The following is a 21,019-nucleotide window of genomic DNA, read 5'->3' as shown; positions in this document are numbered from 1 at the left end:
AATCTGTGCAGACTCCCATCTCCTGCCCACTGACCAGCTCAGGCAGGCCAGCCTCCTGTGCCTTCTGGGGCCAGCAAATGGAAGAGAGCTGGCATAGTGGAGGGTTACCCAAGGGGCCTCAGTTGGGGCCTCAAGTGGGGTGAAACAAAAATATCAAGAGGGTGGCCTTAGTTAGGGCTGAGGGTGCCACTGCTGCCTCCCCTCAACAGGGGCCATTCCTTCACCTTGGTCTTGCCACATCTTCCCCCAAGAGTTCTCCTTCCCAGATTTTGTTGGCCTCCCTCAAGTTTTTTATTCAGACTGTAGTCCCCAGGACTCAAGACCTGGCCCTGCCACGAACTTCGGTGGCCACAGTTAAATCCCTTCTTTGGGGTCTCACTTTCCCTACATGTAAAACCAGCCGGGCCAAGCAGAATACCTTTCAGGACCTCTTTTGTAGAACTCACCTTCCAAAAAGCCTCATGCCCTTCTCCCTCCAAATAGTCTCAAGAAGGGAGTAGAAAAGGAGTGTCCTTTGGGGCAGCCCAGGCAGCGGAGAGACTTGCCTGAGTCACTGACCACCAGGGCACATGAATGACTCCCATCCTTGTTGGAGCTGTCCCGGATCCAGGCCCACCCTGCCCCTGCTTCCTTAACCCCAAAGATACGGCCCACACCCATGTTTATTTTCAATGAGCACAGCAGCCAGTGTGAAGTTTCAAGATTTCTCTTGTGCTCCAGTTGTGTGTTGGGCTGTGAATGGAAACGTGTGAGAACAGTGGTGGCAATTGGGCTTATCAAGCTCACCAATACCTCCTGCCCCACTTGGGGATTCAGGGCTGGGCATTTGAGCTGCTGGATCACACAAACCGAAAAAGATTAAAGTGTAGGGAGTTTGCAAAAAGTCAGGAGGGTTGTGCAGTAGTTCTGAGCCCCTCTGACAATGGTCTGACAAAGCCACATCCTCTCATGTCTTGGAGGCCACCCTGAGTTTTTGCCGCCCATCCCATAGGGCTGTGTTCTGAGACCTGTGTCCGAGGTGCATGAAACAAAGGCCATGTAATGATATATCAGAACCTGAGGCTCTGGGGTTGATTGCCTGCCAAAGCCAGGAGACCCTCAGATCCATCTTATTGGAACTGCTGGTTCTGTCCCTCAAATGGTGGGTCAGGAGTTGCTTTTCAAACTGTCAAAAGGGTTCTATTAAAACTGGAGTTTTCAAATTGATTGCTCTGGATCAGTTATGGCTCATTTCCATGTTCTCTATGTTTTGTGCCAGATTTGTCTACATTGGGTTGTTTTTAAATAGTGAAGTGAATTGCCAATAATCAGAAATCGGAATGGGATTTTTGGGTCGTTTAAGAAGTTGGAAGACTAGAAGTTCTGGGCTCATACTCTGCAAGGGACCATTGGGCTGATGCAGATCTGCAGGCCAAACTTTAGAGATGTTCTTCCATTCACCATAGTCTGCATGGTCTCCATTGTCACACAACTGAGACATGAATGTCCACTGCCATTTATCACCAAGTGTATGTTGTTGTTTCTCAAATCATAGAGTTATGGGCACAAAATATTTTGGGTTCCCACATTTCCAACAAAAGAAAAAAGGCAATTTATTTATATTATCTGCCTGCCCTTGGGGTGAATGCCAGTCCTGTTGTATAGGGTTGCTAACAGAATGTTATCTCAGAGCCCTGTTTGTCGCTCTCATTGTCACTATCACATCACTTTAAACATTTATTTGTTTATTTTCCATATTAAAAGGGAAAGTTTATTAGGAAAAGGAGCAGAAAAATAGAGGCACCTGCATGGTCACACGTAGGCAAGAGAGTTGCCACCATCACATCATTTTATGTATCAGGTTATGTGTATGAGACAGGTCAAGGCAACTTATGATTCATCTGAGAGGCAAAACTTGGTGGGCAAAGAAGATAGAGCAAACAGAACAGCTGGGGCAGAGGGGGTTGGATTTAATATGATAAGGCATTCACCACACTAGAAAGGGTTGCAGAAAGGTCTGAAATGACAGCAAGAAGCTGGGCGGGAATGGCTGCCGTGTCTGTACAGCTGTGAATGTAGGGTGTGGCCCAACCCAGCTCATTTCCAGGGCCCAAGAATATGGAGGAGCTAAGCCAGTTTGGACAAGGAGATTCAGGGCAGACCTGTAAGTTCATATATACACAATGGAATAATGTTCAGCAATCAAAAAATTAATGGCATTGGCAGCAATGTGGATGGAACTAGAAGGCATTATGCTCAGTGAAATAAGTCAGAAGGAAAAAGAAAAATATTGGAAAGTTTCACTTATAGCAGGAATATAGGGGAACCAAATATGGCATCAGTGTAAAAAATAGTAACAGTACAAAACACAACAAAGAAAAACAGACAATTATTAATCAGAGACATATGGCAGGGGAGGAAGAGGGAGAGGGATCCGAGGGATGGAGGTGCACAGGGTACAGAGGTGATGGTGCACAGGTGCATTGGCAAAGGAAATTCTATGGGGACTACACCTGAGGGGGTGGGGGGAAGCAAATCTTTTTAAAATGATGTAAAAAATAAAAAAATTAATTAAAAATAAAGAACCCTGTTAGGCCAGATATTCCGGTCCCCTCAGGCCTGCTGTTCTTACCACACTGGACCACTCCTGTTTCCTGGAGTCTCCCCCAGACGCCCTTGGGGGGCATAGTCCATGCAGAAATCCCCTGTCAGGTGGTGCAGGCACTTGGCTTGGTAGGAGAATTTCAGGTGACCGTGGTTTAGGTTGCAGTTCACCTCGTGTGACCCAGATTTTGGTTCTGTGTCACATGTGCCGAGAAGGTCATCGTCGTAGCCATTGTCTTCATCCCAGACCTGCACCCTCAGGGGCCTCCCTGTGGGCAGGACCACATCCTGAAAGTCCAGCGTTGTGTGCCATGTGGGGTTGTTGTTGTTCCACACTGTGCTTGTCCTCAGCTCCTTGCTTGCGAAGAAAACCTTCAAATAGGCGTCTGTGGCAGTGATTGAGTCTCCCCATAGGCCTGTCGCCTGGAAGTTCTTAACCTCCAAGTGGGCCAGGCCCCTCTCTCGAGGACAGCAGCTGTGATTGTTGAGTTCCATGCCATGGCACAGGCACTGGCATGGGTCTTGGGGACTCTTTTGCTGCCCCTTAGGGCAGGGCCGGCTGCAGTCCCTCCAGCGAGCCCTGTGCAACACATACTTGCTCACGGCCTGTCTCAGGGCCTCGCGGTGCGGGTCCTCTCTCTTCAGCAGAACATGCAGAGGCTCCAAGGTGTAGTCCACAAGGCCTGGGGTGTCCTTCAGCGAATCTACCCATTGTGAGAACTGCTCCGGCTTGGCATGGTTCCCAAACAACAGGTCATGCGAGGAAGTGTGGTGGCCACCAACTATGTCAATAACGTTCCCGGAAGGTCTGGTGGAAGGAGTTTGTTATCTTGCTCCTCTTCATCTTCTCCTCACATGCCTTGGATTCTGCTGAAGAGCTGACCTGGCTGCCTATGCTGACCTCAGCCTCGACAGCCAGGCAATCCTCCACCTCCTTGGCTGTCAATCTCTCTAAGACCAATTCACAGGTGCGCAGCGCCGTGAGGGTCGAGATCCGGCCACCCAGGTTCATGGACCGGATAAAGTGGGTGCCGTAGTCGGAGATGAGCCCGAAGTACTCAGTCTCTGTGGAGTTGTTGAAAACGGGGAGTATGGCCCTGAGGGCCTTTTTGAATTCAGGGTGCAGTGGGGGGTTGTGTACTAGTTTAAATCTGAAGGAGAGAAAACATCAGATCCAGTGGTGGGTAGTATTTTCCCCATTCGATAACTCCCTCAACATGGCCCAAGGTCACAGGGAAGTGGCCTAACTAGTGCCCAGGTGGTCTGGCTCCAAAGCCTAAACAACTGAATCACTGAGCCCGCAGAGAAACACTTTCTGTCTGTTTTCCTGCAGTGATGAGGACTTGGTATATAAGTTTGCACTTTCCTTTCAAAATAAATTTTTTTCTTTCCTCTTTCTTTTCTGATTATAAAAAGGGATGCTGCTATACTGATGGTGTGTTCTGGTTTTGGAAGTTAGTCCTGTTGCTGTAGGCTATCTGTCCACTCGATTGGGACCTGCATGCATGGACCCCTGACAGCTCTGGCCATATAGCAGCCCTGTCTCACCGTGGGGGAAATTTGGGATCCAGGTATAAGAAATCAGAGTGGTTACTTTGGAGGCATGCATTTCTCAGGTTGGGATCTGGGTCCCAAGGGCTGGGGGTGATTGCAATTGCTCAGTACTCTAACCCTAATGCCCAGCACAGAGCCTAAAGCCTTAATGCCGAACACAGAGTCAGACTTAAATAGTGGGTGAAAGGACAAATGAGGCTAGTGATGGGAGGGATCCAACCAGGTCTCCTGTCTCTGCCCCATCCAGGAAGGACCCCACAGAACTTCCAATGCTCATAGAAGACGGGGTTATTGAGACGACCTCAACAGCATCTTCTTCTCAGGCACAGCCTGCTCTGGCTTCCCTCTACCTGTTCTCTGCCTGGGCGCTTCCAGATCTGGACTACAGGGGGGAAGGCCATAGGGCACTCTACCTGCAGTTTCCTCCTGGTGGAGGCAGTCTCTGTGTTCCCATCCTGCCATTCCTGGGCTTTTACACCACCCTAAATTTCCCACCTTTTTTTTCATTCCCCTCCACCCGACTTCCAAGCTCACCTGTAAAATTGACACTCCACCTCATCCTTGGTGAAGCTGTACTCATCCTGGTGGGTTTTCTTGGCTGCAAAGTTAGCTGCCTCAGAGTGCGAACCGGCAAAGGTCATGCGTGCATTGACCGTGGGCTTGGGAGTCAGGTCTAGCTTCCCCTGCCAGTCATTGCGGATTTTGCTAGCTGCATCCCGGGCCACACCCTCGACAGAGCTGACCTTGGCTCTGACTACCTTGCGCTGGCAGACAGAGGACCGGGCACGCCAGTGTGCGAGGGCCACGGGCAGGCGCTGGAGGGTGTTGTCCTGCAGAACATTCTTGCAGAGGGTGCAGGTGCCATCCCGTCTCATGTAGCGCTTTGTGTCCACTGGGAAGGAGCCTGAGCGCCGGAGACTGGTCACGTCCACTCCCTCCCCTGCCAGCCACGAGCCAGGCACGAAAGTCTCGTGTTCACTGCATTCAGACTGTGTGAAGGTGTTGCAGAGGGCAGGGGTGGGGGTGGGCAGCAGAAGGAGGAGGATCCCCTGGAGAAGCACACAGGTGGCCATGGAGCTGCAGAGACAGGAGGCACAGGGCTTCAGGAGGGTCCTCCCCCAGCTGAGGATTATTGGGACCTATGGAATCCAGAGGGAATGCCATCTCTTTTAAATCACTGAATGTCAGAGCTGGAATTACCCTTATAAACCTGGGCCACCCTCAACATTGTCCAGATGGGCCCACAGAGGAGAAGTGACTTGGCCGAGGACATATATGCAGAGGATGCCCTGATTTCATTATTTAAGCCTAGTGGAGATCCAAATTGATGACTTCATCCTTTGCATCACAGCTGCTGCTGGTGGGAGGGTGCTCTGGGTAGAGAGGAGGGGCAGGCAGTCGCTGTAGCAGATTTTGGGGAGGTACCTGGTGAGTCTAGAGAAGTCTAGGTTCTGGAAAATGTTACTTTGACCCCAGAACACTCACTTCTTCTACCCTCATCTCTCTTACTCTCCATCCCCACCCTATAGCACCTTAGGTTCTTGACATAACTGGGAAATAAGGGAGGTTGTGATTCATCCTTATTCTCTCCATTTCCCCTTTGGGGACCTCTTTCTGAGCCCCATGGAGGAAAATCAGTCTGAATTCTAGAAAAATAGCTCCCATATACCTGTACCCTAAGATCCTGCATGGGAGACATCTTGAAGTTTGCTCTCCAGGTCTCCTACTGATGCTTGAGTGTCCTGTTGGTTAGTCCCTGCCACACTGGGATCCCGGCAGTATCTGTGAGCTACCTATTGCCTACAGTTGGACAGCAATTACCTAAAGTTTCTTCCCCAGTTTGAGGTGGTTTTGGAGCCTCAGCTGTGTTTGTTCATAATCTGTAATCTCCTCTCTCTACCCTTATCCAAACTGAGTTCCTTGGAGGCCTTTCCTCTCTGGCACCTGGCAGAGGCAGCTGCCTCTCTGAGCCCTGGGTTTATGGAGGGCGTGAACTCTCCCTGCACTCTACCTGGAGCCTCTGGGCCTTGCTCAAAGCAGTACTTGAATGATGGAATTCCAGGCAATATGGTAGCCCCACGGAGGTAAATAGCAGGAGGCTTTCAATGGCCCTGGGATCCACCTGCACCCCTATGTTTATTGCAACACTATTTACAATAGCTAAGCTATGGAAACAACCCAATTGCCCAAAAATAGATGACTGGATCAAGAAGATGTGGTACATATACACAATGGAATATTACTCAGCAATAAAAAGATAAACACATGCAATTTGCAGCAACATGGATGGCGCTGGAAGGGATCATGCTCAGCGAAATAAGCCAGAAAGAAAATGAAAAATATCGGATGGTCTCATTCATAGCAGGAATTTAGAAACCTAGGTAAAATATCAAGAAAAAGACTTATCATAATAAAGTAAAAATCAAAATCAAAATCAACAAGCAGCTATAAACCAGAGACACACTATTGGGGGGTAGGGAAGAAGGGAGTAGGAGCAAAATAAGAGTGGTGGGAATTGTACGGGGACTATAACCATGATGAAAATGCATACATTGTACAAAAAAGAAAAACGATGTAAAATATATATATATAAATAGAAAAGAAAAAAACTATAAAGAATTTAGGGAAAAAAACCAAAAAACAAAGGCTCTGGGATCATCCCCCTTGGGAAGCCAGCACAGTTTATAACCTTGATCCAAGGAACTTGGTCTCCATACTGACTCTCATCATATTATCTCCAGGGCAGTTGTTTTCAGCTTTCTTAGTGACTCAGTCAGCCTAAGGGCCCAAGAGAATGTGTCCTCTACCCTCTTTGCTTGGTATATGAGGAAACCGAGGCACAGAGTGGGCTCAAATCTGCCCAATTTGTTAGCCCCGAAGCACAGTCTGGAATCCAAGTCTCTTTCTTACAGAAAACAGCACTTCCTGCCCCATCAGGCTCTTCTCTCAAAGGAGTGGTTTCATGCCCATGCTCCTCTGTCCCACACAGGGGCTCCCAATCACCCCAAACCCCTCCTGCTTTCCTACCTGGAGTCCTGTGTCGAGCTGCTCCTAAACAGACATTCTTGCTCTTCACAGGAGGCTTCTGAAATGGTGTCAGCCTCCCCACACAACTCATCCCTTCACTTCTGCTTCCTGCCCCGCCCCCAGCACACCCACCCTGTCTTCACCTTATAGGGCCCTGCTGACAGCCCTCGGGAAGCAAACTGAGAGGGCCAGAGGCTCATCTGCCAAGCAGAAGTGTTGGGGTGTGGGATGGGGCGAATAGATGAGTTTTAGGCTAGAGGAGCACACGGGACCGAGGACTTCAAGATTCAGCTCTGGGATGGAAGAAGAGGCCCGCGGGGGTGATCTCCCTGCTCTTGAGCCAGGGCGCTGTGGTGTGAGATGTAAGAGGCGACAGAGGGAAGGTGCTCACTGAGTGGGCTCGGGCTGAACAGCCAGGGCAGGGTCCGGCTTCGGTATCCATTACTGTGCAGCCTGGTAACTTCTTTAGCCTCTCTGTCCCAGTTTCCCTTGTAAAAATGGGGATAAAAATAGTTAGACCCATAGGCTATGAGTATTCAGGGAGTGTAATGCAACCATGCCATGCCGGGTAGGTTCATCAACGCTTCAAGCAGCCGTGTTGGTGCTTTCATTTCCCCGCTGTTTGCCGCTGCATTCCACCACACTCCACACCACGCAGCTCCACACCACGCTGCTCCACACCACGCCACCTCCAGCCCTTGGCTGAGTGCGCATGCACAGTGGGAGGCCAGAAGAGCCTGAGGCTTTTCCCCTTTCCTTACCCCACAATCCACCCCTTCAGGGTTTTCCACCACACAGTCCATACACAAGTGTATACAAGTATCCCTTGGCAAATACAAGCACTGCAGCCATGGCTCACAAAAGCAACCCGTATACATCACAATATAAGTAAGTTCAGTTCTCCTAGGGGCAGAAAGATAAGGAAGTTACTGGTACCAGCAATGGGAGATCCCTGCCATCTGGCAACATACACGCCAATTTTGTATCTGAAGATAATATTGTAGGTGGCATCAGTGGCCTTCCAGGTTGTGAGGACCACACTCGCTTTGCCAGTAAAGAGGCATCACAGGGCTCTACATGTAGCAAGAGTGGCGAGTTCGTACTGTAACAGGGCAGGGAGAGGGGCACCCCAGACCCCGCAAACCTGCTTGCTCTAAATAGGTTCTGCCATCCACCACATCAACACAAAACCTATGATACTTTAATGAGAAGGAACTTTAATACAAATAGGAAACAACACAGAAAAGACAAAGAATATAGTTAATATATCAAGCACCCACGGTTACCCTTCCCCTTGTGGGTAAAAGTCCACCCAAGCAGGAGTGTCCCAGAGCAAGGCCCCAAAGCCTGCCACAAGTCCAAAGCACCTTCCAGTGGGGACCCACAGAAAAGGGTCAGAAACAACAGGACAAGTTTGGGAGGAAAAGAGCAAAATCATAACCAAGACAAAAACTGCCATTATCATCTCCCCACGGGTCTCACCCACATCTGATGCTTTTCCCTTTTACTTGCCACGAACAAAAGGCAAGCGCAGTTTCCTCACGTGTCTCCCTGCTCCATGTGCCTCCTCCAGGGCTCCTTCTGGCTCCATCCTGCTTCCTTCCTTCCTCCCCACCTTCTGCAGCTTCTTTTCTTTAGCTCCACCCTCCTTTGGGTGGGGCAGGGAACCTGGAATTCCCCTTTTTCTGGGGACCACCCTGTGACAATAATAGGCCACAAAACATCACAAATGTCCCCTAAGGATTGCATTCTGATCTGCCACCCCAGGGTGGGTGACACTCACCTGTGGCAGCTACTGTGCAGTCACTGGTGTTATTTGTAAATTGGCCTCCAGGCCACGACCCCAGGGGGCGATCAGAGCCACCCAGAGCATGTGGGGAGCCTTCACAGGCCAGGTCCATGCAGGTTGCTTCCGTTGATTGCCCAGCCACATGTTTTCAGGTGTGTCAATAGGAGAGATATGGCCTTTTCCAAATAGCAAGAGAGTCTTAGTTAATAAAACATCATCCATGTAATGATACAGATGCGCTGAAGATGGCCTTTCCCACCGAGCCAGACCTGCTGCCACCAGCCCCTGGCACAGAGTAGGGCTGGGCAGGTATCCCTGTGGGAGCACAGTTAGTGTCCATTGCCGGCCTTCCCAGGTGAAGGCAAACTGGTCTTGACTCTGGAGCTGTCTCTATGGGGAGAGGGGAAGTATTTGCCAAACACGCTATAAAATGATCCATGTCTAGCTCATGGCTCAGACCATCTATTAAGTCTGCCCCTGAAGGCACTGCAGCATGCAAGGGGGGAACTACTTTATTTAACTCACAATAATCCTCTGTCATGCCAAGAGCCATCAGGCTTCTACACCGGCCACACCTCGGAATTGTAGGGGCTGCGGGCAGTATGCACAATGCCCACTTTCTCCAATTCCTATATTGTGCCCGTAATTTCCTTGTGGCCTCCGGGCAACTGATATTGCTTGGTATTAGTCACTCAGCTAGGGACTGGCAGTCGTATGGGTGGATGCTTAGCGTGTCCTCGCACCGCTGCCTTTACTGCATGCACTTTAATGTGAAACTCTCAGGCTGTGGTCTCTAGCCACAAGCCACGTAGTACATCCACCCCCAGATGTACTCCAGCATGGGCGATACATATACTTTAGAATCTTTCATGGAGTAATCGCCCAATCCCGAGGGATAGTCTCACTGCTGTGACCTTGATACTCTGGCCTCCACAGCCATCAATGTAACAAGCAGACCCTTAAAATTTTTCTGGATCTCCATAGAGCAGAGTACATTCAGCTCCTGTGTCTACCAAAGCATAAAACCTTTTGTTAACTTTTTGTGTGTGCCTTCAGTATAAGTCCCTTTAAAGCGCGCAGGTGAGGACCCACTGTCAGGCAATCCGTTTTAGAGAGGGGTTGCCCTGTAACAAGAGCAGGGGTCTGCGTGTTGCATTGGTGGCTGTGAAAGCCGAGTGCTGGAGTGACTGCAGACAGAAAACCCTGAGGATTGGGTGATTACCCCCAAAGACAGAATTGCCAATCAGGCAGAGAAGGCCGGGAAGCCTGATGGCTCCTGGCGTGTGATGGCAGTTGCCTGAGTGGTTATGAGCAGTGCCTTCAGCAGCAGAAGTGGTAGATCATCTGCTGGTGCCAATAATCGTCTTTTGCCACTAGGTTGGTGCCCTGTCTGGACTCATTTGTGTTATTGTGTTGTGTCATTGCTATTTTCTTTTGTGGGCCATGGCTGCAGTGTTTGTGTTTGTTAAGGGAAAATTGTATATATGTAGACTTTATACCAGAAAACCCTGAGGAGGTGGATTGTAGGGTAAATGGTTTTCAGGCTTTTCTGCCTCCTGCCATTAGGAAACCTGCCTGATAGGGCAATCCTAATGCCATGTTGTTGCATTTGTTATAAGTTGTGTTGTTTACTTCTGTGGGCCATGGCAGCAGTATTGGGATAGTCGCCAAGAGAAGCAGAGGCAGGAGATTGAAGGGGAGAAGAATGCCAGAGAACCCAGAGTGAAGACCTGCGGCCTCCTGGTCCCCCCGGCACCCCTGCCTGCAGTGTACCTGATTGCTGCACTACATGTAAAAGCTCAACAAAAGCCTGAGAAAGCCACCGAAGGCTCTGGGACTGCTTCTTTACCTGTCTGCATGGGATCTTAGAAAACCTGCTCAGTGCCCTTCCTGGCGCTACATTACCCCACAGGGAAGTGCTCAGAACAGAGCTGGGCTCTCATTGGGTGTTAGTACATGTGACCATTCCCTCCTTCCTGAGCAGTGGGGAGACAATTCATCTTCAGACCTCCTTTCCCACTTCCTGCCCACACCTACATCCCGGCCCAGCCCAGGTTTTGAGCCCCAGACACGGGGTCTCCTGCTCCCCATTTATGAAGGGAACCAGAGTCTGCTGGTTCCCACCTCTTCCCAGCCTCTTCCCAGCTTCTTCCCAGCCTTGGCCAGCTTTTGCAGCCACTGGTGGGTGAGATGTATTGGGACCCCGCCGGGGAGAGCTGTGGGTGAGACCCAGGGTCTTCATTCCTTATTTTACCTGAGGTCTGGGCAGGTAAAGTTTCCATGGGTTGATTGACTCACAGGAAACTTCTGGGGGACAAAATTACACAGGTCCCAGATGGGTAAGTGGGTTTATGTGGGGGGACCGTTCTCATACATTTACCTTCCCACTGCACATGTGACAGGAACAAATAGCCACACCCCAGACCACGTGTGATACCATGGATTGCTCATCCCCTGCGGTTATGGTCCCCTCTTGTGTCCCCCACTCTTGTGGCAACAGGGGCTAATGCTGCCCTCTGGGAACCCACCCCATTTCTTTCCTGCAATGTGCCCCCCCACTCTTCTAGCAACTACAAACTCTTTTTTTTTTAATTTATTTCCCTCTTTAATTATTGCAAACTTTTTTTAAAAAAAAGATTTATTTATTTAAACAAGAACCGGGGTACAAGTGCAGGAGGGTGAGAGGATTCACTAGAAACAGAGCAGGAAACAGAACAGGTAGACTGAATGAAAACACTACTGAGGAGAGCAGCGGGCACGACAGGAGAGGTCTGCTGTGCCATGTGGGTATCTCATGCTGCAGAGGCTACGGACAGCTTCACGGTGCTGCACTTAACCTGTTGAGCCACCGGGGAGGCCCAGCAACTGCAAACTCTTAATCCCCTTCTAGATTCTATCCTGGCCTGACACTGATCTGAGGCTGTGAGGGGTTGAGTTCTGACTGTGCTCAGAAGACAGATTTAAATTTAAATTCTCTTCTGCAGGAAGAGAAAAGTGAGGCAGAGGAACAGGTTCTAATCCCAGCTTCCTGGAGACTTGCTGTTTGGCTCTTGCCAGTGGAGTATTAACCCCTTCCTAGGTTGGTGTCCTCATGTATAAGGGCAGACTTTGAGATTTCTAAGAATCCTTAGATGCTTAGTGATGAAATGTGCATTTAGCAGGTTTCCAATGGCTTATGAAGTGGCCAGTGGCCAAGAAATGCTGGTGTGGGCGATATGAAGGGGCAGTGAGGCGAGGAGGTTACAACTACTGTTTCGGGCCTATGTGACTGATGATAGCTGTTTTCTCCAGCTGAAACTTAGCGCTTGAAATGTGCTTTAAGCGCAGTTCTTCCTCAGAGGCATATATTCTAACAAGAACACAATTTGTTCAACTGCCAGACACCATCTGCATGGTTTATTATTAATAGTTTTTTGAGGTACCGTTCACACATCATGCCATTCATCCATTTAAAGTGTACAATTCAGTTGTATATTTACAGAGTGGTGCAACATCATGTTTTAGCAAGGGTTCATCACTCCCCAAAAGACACCGGACCCCAATGGCCAGCCACCGCTCATTTCCACCCCACACTGTACCTATACTTTTTGTCTTGATGGATTTTCTGCTTTCGGATGGTTTGTAGTAATGAAATCATACAAGATGTGACCTTTGGCAGCTGGCTCCTTTCCTGTGGCAATACTGTCAACGTTCACCTAAGTCGTAGCATCTGTCAGCATTTCGTATCTTTTCAGGACTGATTAATATTCTGTTATAGGGACATACGACCATTTCATTTCTCTTTTATCACTCGAGAGACATTTAGGTGGTTTCCAGTTGTGACTGGAAGATTCAGGCACATGATATTGGGTGGACACAGGTTTTCGTTCTGGATATGTACTCAGAGTGGGGGTGTTGGGCCATGTGGTAGCTCTAGGGTTAACCTCTTAGGAGCTACTTTCCAACATGGCTGCACCATTTTACACCCTTGCCAGCAATGTCTGAGAGTCCCAAATTCTCGACATCATTGTTATTATCTGACTTTCTGATTATAATCCTTGTTGTGTGTGAAGTGGCATCTCATTGTGGTTTTTATTTGGATTTCTCTGGTGGTTGATGATGTTGAACATATATATTAAAAATTATTGTCTTTATAATGTGACTTATCTTCTCTACAAACTTTTTTTTAAAGATTTATTTATATTTGCATACAAGAACTGGGGTACAGGCCAGAGTTGTGGGGTGAGAGGATTCACCAGAGACAGAGTGGGGAGCAGAACAGGTAGACTGACTGAAATGCACTGCTGAGTGGAGCAGTGGGTGAGTCAGGAGAGGTCTGCTGCACCATTTGGGTATCTCTCTGGCCGGGGATCAAACTCATGCTGCAGTGGCTGTGGACAGCTTCATAGGTTGCGTCTTAACCCCCTGAACCACCAGGGTGGCCCGACAAACATGTTTTTAAAGATTTATTTATTTTTTGCTTAGAAGAAATGGGGTGCAGGCCGGTCTGTAGCCTGTGCATCCCTCGAACCTTGAGTGCTCTATTGAATGCATATCTTTTCTGGCTATATGGCCATGAACTAAAGCTTCTGTTTCCACATCTAGGGGTCTTAGTCGCTACCTGCCCAGCGTCATACCTGGTCACTGAATGTGAAGGGGCCTCATAGGGCCCATTGACAGGTAGCTGCTAGCTTTGTTCACCCTCACCCACTGCTCTTGCTCTGGTGAGATGAATTAGGGAGCTGAGCCTGTGATCACCATGTCCTGATCCTGCGGCAGTTCTATTCATGTGGTCTGCTTCCAGGCCGTTCTGACAAGAGTATGTTTTAGGATATTAAGTTATGGGCAGCATCAGCTTTCTCACTTGAATAGTGTTACAAAGGACTTTCAAACCCACCCAGGATCTCGTTTGGTAATTTCTTATTAATAGAGCAGAATCTGCACTAAATGCCGTCAAAATAACAGTTGACATGTGCCAGTACTCTGCTAAGCATTTTGCATATAGTCACCTTCACCACATTTTCATAAACCAGCTCTGTGATTTTCTGACTTTGCAAATGGGGAAACTGAAGCTGGGGTCGGAGCTTAAGAAATGGATGGAAAGTCTCAGAGCTGGTAAGTGGCAAGCCAACATTGCAACATTTCCTTAAGCCCTTCCAGATCCTTAAGCATCTGACAGAGACAAACCAGGGGCAGTGCTTGGACTCCCCCTGCTAAAATAGCTCATGTCTGAGTGGGGGTATAGACTACTGAGGTTGATGAAAAGGAGGTGGTGTTGGGCTCTAGGGCACCACCAGTTGGTGTGGGTGCTTTGGACAGGAAGCTGGTGAACTTGGGTTGCAAGTCAAAGCTTATGTACCTATGTACTGTGACCTTGGCCAAGTCCTGTCCTCTTTCTGCTTTCAGTTTCCTCATCAGAATAACTGTTGGAATACTAGAGGTCCTCATCACACAGCTGTTTCACAAAGCTTAACACTTCCCAGGAATTATCAGCTTAATATTTGTAGGATCCCTCATGGTTACATACCTTTATTCTCATTTTACAGAGAAGGAAGGTAAGATGAGAAGTGAAGTAACTTGTACGAAGTCACCTAGATGTCAGTGGTGGTGCTGGGCTTGAGCCTGGCTCAGTGTGATTCTGGGCTCCTCTGGGGTCTACTGTTCTGTGTAGGGCAGGGGAATAATTCAGATTAAGCAGGGCAGGAAGTCCCAAGGACAGGCGTCCCCTATGGGCAATCACAAATCCTCTGAGTCAGAGATTGCATCCCAGTGGCCTCCTCTTTCCAGGTGTTCTAGTCCTAGGCAGGGCTGAGTAGAGGGAAAAAGATGGAGCTCAACTCTTGCCCTTGCACTCATGGATGCGGGTCCTCTCCCGCGCCGGCATGCTTTCAGCCCTGTTATCTGTTGGGGGATAATCTTATGGATGTTTTCTTGTCCTGTTGCAGCTTTTGTTCTCAACTGTCTTTTCTGAGGATTTTCGCATGGCAGGTGGCCCTGGAAGAACAAGATCTTATTTCTCTCCAGACAGAAGGGGAATTTTCTTGCCTTTTCCCTGGGTGATGATTGGGAGGTTTGCTCACGGACCCCTTTTAAGATTGGACTTTCCTAAACTGGGGTTCCTCAAGTGTGATACCAACCCATGTGGGCACAACACCCACCTGGTCTGGCCTCCAACCTGGCCCAGTGGGACTTGGAGGGCTCGGGAACATGCAGCTCATGCTGCCTGCTATGACATGAGCAGCCAGTCCTCGGTCCTTGGAGTCTGGAGCCTTCTGCCAGGAAACTATGGATTATCCTACTGGGGTGACCGCCAGACCCTTCATAGCCCCTTAGTGTCAGGCCACATGGATGGTGCTGATAGAGAACACATTCTGGGAGAGGAGGGCACAAGAGTCTGATGGATGCTGCAGTGAAGGGAGAATATAAGAGGACCCATGGGCCTGGTCACAAATATTATCTCCCAAGTGGTGTGAGAGGGGGTGGGGTGGGCAGCAGGAGGGAGACAAGTGTCCCTAATGTCACCTGGGCTGCTCACACTCCTGCATACAGTCAGAGGAAGAGTCAAGGGTCCCCAGAGCTGATGCACAGCCTGGGAGCATGGGTTGGATGGATGCTTTCTCTCTTCATGCCCCCGCGTGACTGATAGCCCACATGACCCTGGGCACTAATCTGCGTCTTGTGTTTTGCTTTCTGGACCATTAGCACTCTGACAGTGGTGCACCAAAGTCACTCCCAGGGTCAGGTGTCCCCCCAGCACTCATACCTCAGTCAGCCTCTTAGGTCACTGGGTGTGGCTGTTTCAGGCCTGAGCTCCTTTCTCAGCTGCTCTCTGCAGCCTGAGACTGGAGAGGTATGTGGGCCTATTTTGAACATTCAGGGGAGGACAATCACTTCCGAGTGGGAGGACGCTTCCTCTTGTCCAACTGCAGTGGACTCAGGGACTCATATAGCTCGGGATTCCTGGTTTTGCAACCCGTAATCTGAAATCTAGAGTTTATTCCAGTTTTGGTTCTTCACAGTGTATTTTAATTTTTTTTCAGCACTTTGCTCTCTCTGTGACCTTCTGTTGCAGTCTGTACCCTCTGCCCAAGGCTCAGCTCCACTGTCCTAAGCTCCCCTGTAGCCATACATGTCCTCAGCGACCCTGTAGCTGTACAGGGTCTGAGTCAAGGGCCCTCGGAGGGTTTTCTGACCCTGTTCCCATCCCAGAAACCTCCCAGCGTCCCAGAGCTGACTATGGCTCATCAGATGGAGGCCTTGCCAAAAATCATATCCAGGAGGCCTTTGGACTGTAAATATAGGGTGGTACAGGGCCTGGCTGGCCTCAGCTGCTTGGAGTTATACAAAGAACAGAAGTGGCTGAGGTGGGCAGGTGACTAATGTGACCTTTGAGGGTGTCTCCTTCAGCTGTTGGGTGAGATGATGTGTATCAAGCCTCACACAGATCCCAAGCCTGGGTATCCCTGGAGGCTGGTATCCTTCGCACCATCTAGTTGGGCCTGCCGGGATGATTTTTACTGAGATCCCCAGCCTTAAACAGAAACATGCAGTCTCCCGAAAGCTGGCAATGAGTTCCAGGCATCTTGGGGAGCTATTATGTGCATCGAGGAACTATTATGAAGCTAATAATTTGGTGAGAATTGATGGGCTTTCAGAACCCATAGGAGCTGGGAGAACATGGATTTTAGTATCTGAAGAGTTGACTCTGAGACCCAGCTCTGCCAGTCACTGTGTGAGCTTGAGCTGGTTACTGAACTTCTCTGAACCTCAGTTTAAGTCTCATCTATAAATGGGACTCTTATCTACCTGCAGTGATTACAAGAAAAGTGAGTAAAATAAATAATAACCTCACTTTGGGTCCTAAGGTAGGGAGAAGTTATCCCTGGCCGGGTCATGCTCAGAATTCTAGCCCCGTGAAGGCTGAGCTGAAGGAACCGGCCCTTAACAGCAGCCTGCCACACTTCACTTGCTTCACGAGCATCATTGTTGTTTTGTTGACAGGAGTTGCTCTGTCCTTCGGGACATTTTCACTCAAGTCTGGGTCCATCAGCCATGGTGGTGATGGTCGTCTTGGGCACTCTGTTGGAGCTGGCGGGGTTTGCTTTGCCAGCACCGCGCTGCCAAGCCAAGTCTGCCCTGCAGCTCCCTACACTGGTGCCAGATAGATATTTTCTTTTGCGATCCCTAATCCATACACACTTCCTGGGGATGGAGCCAAACTCTTAGAGGAACCATTCTGCCCCCTGGAAAGAACTGCTCACTCAGTGTGGAGGCACAGGGAGGGGAGTTCCATGCCGTTCAATGCAATACACACCCAATGGGTGCCAAGGTCTGGTGCAAGAAAACCTGAGCAAAGCAGGACCCCCGCCCGTGAGGTATTTATAAGAAATGCTTCAACAAGTAGTATGTGACTTTCTCTAGATCGTGATAGGGGATCCCCTAACACTACAGCAGATTAAGAACCCATAAGGCATACAGGCGTTCATTGATCCTGCAAACATTTATAAAATTTCTATGTTGCAGATTATATGTTAAATGGTTCAGAAAGGTAAAATGAGAGCTTTCTTCATGATTATTAGTTCAATTTTGTTCACCAGTAAAAGATTTCAGTGCACGGGGCCCACAGACTTTTGCCCAAGGCACAGATGTTGACCTATGAGGGATGAATTATTTGGGGGTGGGAATGTAGGGGCATTTCACAGAGGGGTGACTGCTGAGAAAGGAGTGAAAGGAAGCACTAAGGCTTTCTGTAGGGTTGGGGGTGCGGTGTGGGGAAAAGTCTCACAGACTGAAGTGTTGGCCTGTGCAAAGACCTGGGGGCTGAGTCATGGACTTGTCGGGGCTCTGAGGAACCACAGAGGTGACCGCATCTTCTGTTCACGGTGCAGTGTGAGGGTGGAAACGACCGCCCAGAGCCATTTTGCCACATAGCTGCCAAGTTTTGACCTGGTCTCCTAATCTCTCAGCTGGCGTTTTTTGCTTGCCACGAAAAAACTAGACATTAGACAAAACATCCTCACCACTTGAATCACAAGAGGTTCACATCCAGGCCATGTGAGTTTAGTTCAAAGTTTAAAGGAAAAGCAGAGCTGGAAGGCTGAAGCTTGCTGGGTTCTGCGCCAGGTACACAGCTGGTGCTCCATAAATGCTCGTAGCCTTCTTCATGGCTAGATGGTGGGTAAAGGCCTTTCCCAATTTGGAGAACATGTGAATGACAGCTTTTCTTTTTTAATATTTTATTTTCTATAATTCTTGTATCATTTTTCATCTTTGCACAATGTTTGCATTTTCATTATGTTTATATTCCCCATGCAATTGCACCCCCCCTTATTTTGACCCTAGTCCTTTCTTTCCCTGCTCCCCTCCTCCCCCCTCTCCTTAGTGTGTCTCTGGTTTATAGTTGCTCGTTGATTTTGATTTTTACTTTGCATTGAGTAGTCTTTCTCCTGGTCTCTTATTTAGGCTTTTTAAATACCTGCTATGAGTGAGACCATTCGGTATTTTTCTTTTTCTTTCTGGCTTATTTCACTGAGCATGATCCTTTCCAGCTCCATCCATGTTGCTGCAAACTGCATGTGTTTATATTATTGATTGCTGAGTAATATTCCATTGTGTTTATGGTGAATGGCAGCTTTTAACTCACAATGAGTTAGAGCTGGGGCTTGTGAAAGCTCTGTGCAAATGGAAGGCAGGAACTTCACAGGCAAGGTTGGGGTACCCATGTTGTCCCCCATTTGAAAGGGGGTGGAATAAGTGGTCAAATAGAGATTCATCTCTAACGGGTGTGTCCTTTGAGTGGGGGCAACGATGGAGGCTTCTCCGTTCCTCAGGGCGTTCAGGTTTAGGGGCTGAGGAGGACTCAGAGCTGCCACAGTGCTATATGTTGCCTGGTCTGCTCCTGGCTCTCAGTTTCCATGTATGGCTGGCGTCGTGGGTGCCCATCAGAGGTGGTCGATAGGTATTTCTAGTCTCATTTTCCAAATTTAGAAAGAGAGGGATCACAAAAGGACCATAGCCTTGGAGGGTGTTGGCCTTGGCTGAGGGGAGAGAAGTCTCCACCCCATGTGCCCTTTTACTCAATCCCACAACAGACTGTTCCCTCATTCCACTGAAAATACATAGAAATAGAATAACAGTCTCGGTTGCTATTGATAGAAACCTGTCATATGGTAGATGAATGTGATAATATGAAAGAAACCTATCATATTAAAATGTACATGTTTATATTTCATATTTTATATATAGTTTTATTCCCATATAATTAGAATTATGATTATGTGTTTAACGTTATATATGGTATACATTTTATACATCATAGCATATAATTTATTATACATTTCACAGTATATAATATATAAATATATTGAAATGTAGATTACAAATATAAAAGATGTAAAAATATACCTTAATAGGTATATTTGATGTATTTCAAAAAGAGAAGGAACACTACATCCTAAAGCTTTCACCCTTTTGGGCACTACATATCCTACTACACAACCATGGTTGACTCACACCTCAGTGTGAGTGAGGAATTTAAAAACAGGTTTTACTCTCGCCAGCTTTCTAAATCCTAACTCTGTGCCTGCCCTTTCACAGAACCTTCCAGCGACTGCCGAGAGCCCTCTGGACAGGCCAGATTCCTCCCCATGACCCTCCTGGCTTCAGAAGGGGGCCTCTCAGCACTGCTCTTCCTGCCAGCCCCTCAGCCTCTGCTTTCCATCCCGGTCTCGTTTCTGATCCTTCCGCCATCCATGCAGTTCCTTGTGTCTGAGATGCCCTCCCCTTTTTCCTCTCACCACACCTGTGCCTGTAAGACTTGGCTGAGAAATCAGCTTTATTCAAACATAGGCCTGGTGTCCTCCTAGGCACACTCACCGTGCCTGTGTCTACTCCTCACCCAGCAGGTCACTCCACCCTGGCACACCAGACCCCTTGCCTATGGCCCTTCCTAGGCAGCAAGCTCAGAACACACAGACTGCTGTGCCATGGTCACCTCTGGACGCACATGCTGGAGAGACATGTCCAAGTGATGGTAGAACTGAACATGAGTTGGAGGTAGAGAAGGAGAATCTGTGTCTTAGGGGTGAGGGAGTCAGTCCTCTGACTGGTTGGAACCAGACGGAGAGGCACCGGCTCCAGCATTTTGCAGATTTGGTCCATTTTAAAGGTTGGCATCATGCCTAGCTTCCCAGCCCCAAACCTTGTTGTGTCCACAAGTCAGAACCCCAATGGCCTACCCTGGCAGACCCCTGCGTGGCCCCGCCTGGCCAGGGAGCAGAGCTCTCACCACCCCCACGCCCGGAGGCCTGGGCTTCCCTCTAGTCCCGGGAGGGTTGGGGACCAGGAAGGAGATATTCTTCCTTGGGGTGACAGAAAGTTGGCCAGAAGGCCCCTTACCTTGTGGTAAGAACTGGGCATTGCCGGGGACCAGCCTCCGGCAAAATGTCGTGTCAGGGGTTCCTGAAAGGATGAGACGGCCTCGGCGACTTGTTAAGCGACTGAAACTCAGGGGCTGAGGGGAAGGGAAATGAGGAGACACCGACACTTGGTGAGGTGCTAGTATCTTCTGCCAAGAGACTCAGCAGGTCTTTATTTATTCATTTTTAGTAAGCAGAAAAAAAATACATTGTCATGTGTAAAGCAGAAACAATTAGTGTATTATGTTCCCATGGACTACTGGTTCCTACGGGTCCCAGCTAGACGGTAGCCTTCAAGGTTAATAGATAAAAAACCAGACCTAACACTAAAACTTATTATTTTAGCTAGACAATTACCTAAGACAGTGGATAGCCGCCAGTGCATCCCTATCAGCTAAAACCTAAGCTTCAAAAGACTATTTTATTCACATGACCTTCAGTCAGAGACCAGCTGCTACTCAGCTATCAGAATTTTTTCTACCTACAAACTTCTTAACACAGTTAACTTCATTTAAAAACTTTCCTAAGAAACTTCTAAATAAAAAGGAAACTTGTGAAAAACAAAACAAGGATATACTATAATTGTTATGCTGGATTGCTTGTCAGATATATGCAATAAATTGTCTCCCATTGTTAATTGGGCCGAATTGTGTAGTAACTAATTTCTAAA

The 21,019-nt window shown here is 48.5% G+C and overlaps 1 pseudogene; it reads right to left on the bottom strand.

Annotated features, from left to right (window-relative positions):
* Positions 1-1,604: 1,604 nt before the first annotated feature.
* On the bottom strand, positions 1,605-20,740 carry LOC119233831 (perforin-1-like; annotated as a pseudogene).
* Positions 20,741-21,019: the final 279 nt, after the last annotated feature.

Source organism: Talpa occidentalis, unplaced genomic scaffold (genome assembly GCF_014898055.3).
Source record: "Talpa occidentalis isolate TD23 unplaced genomic scaffold, MPIMG_talOcc4v2.1 talOcc4.8, whole genome shotgun sequence".
Taxonomy (NCBI): Eukaryota; Metazoa; Chordata; class Mammalia; order Eulipotyphla; family Talpidae; genus Talpa; species Talpa occidentalis.
The sequence above is the reverse complement of the archived record's forward strand: the minus strand, read 5'-3'. Positions and strand labels throughout refer to the sequence as shown.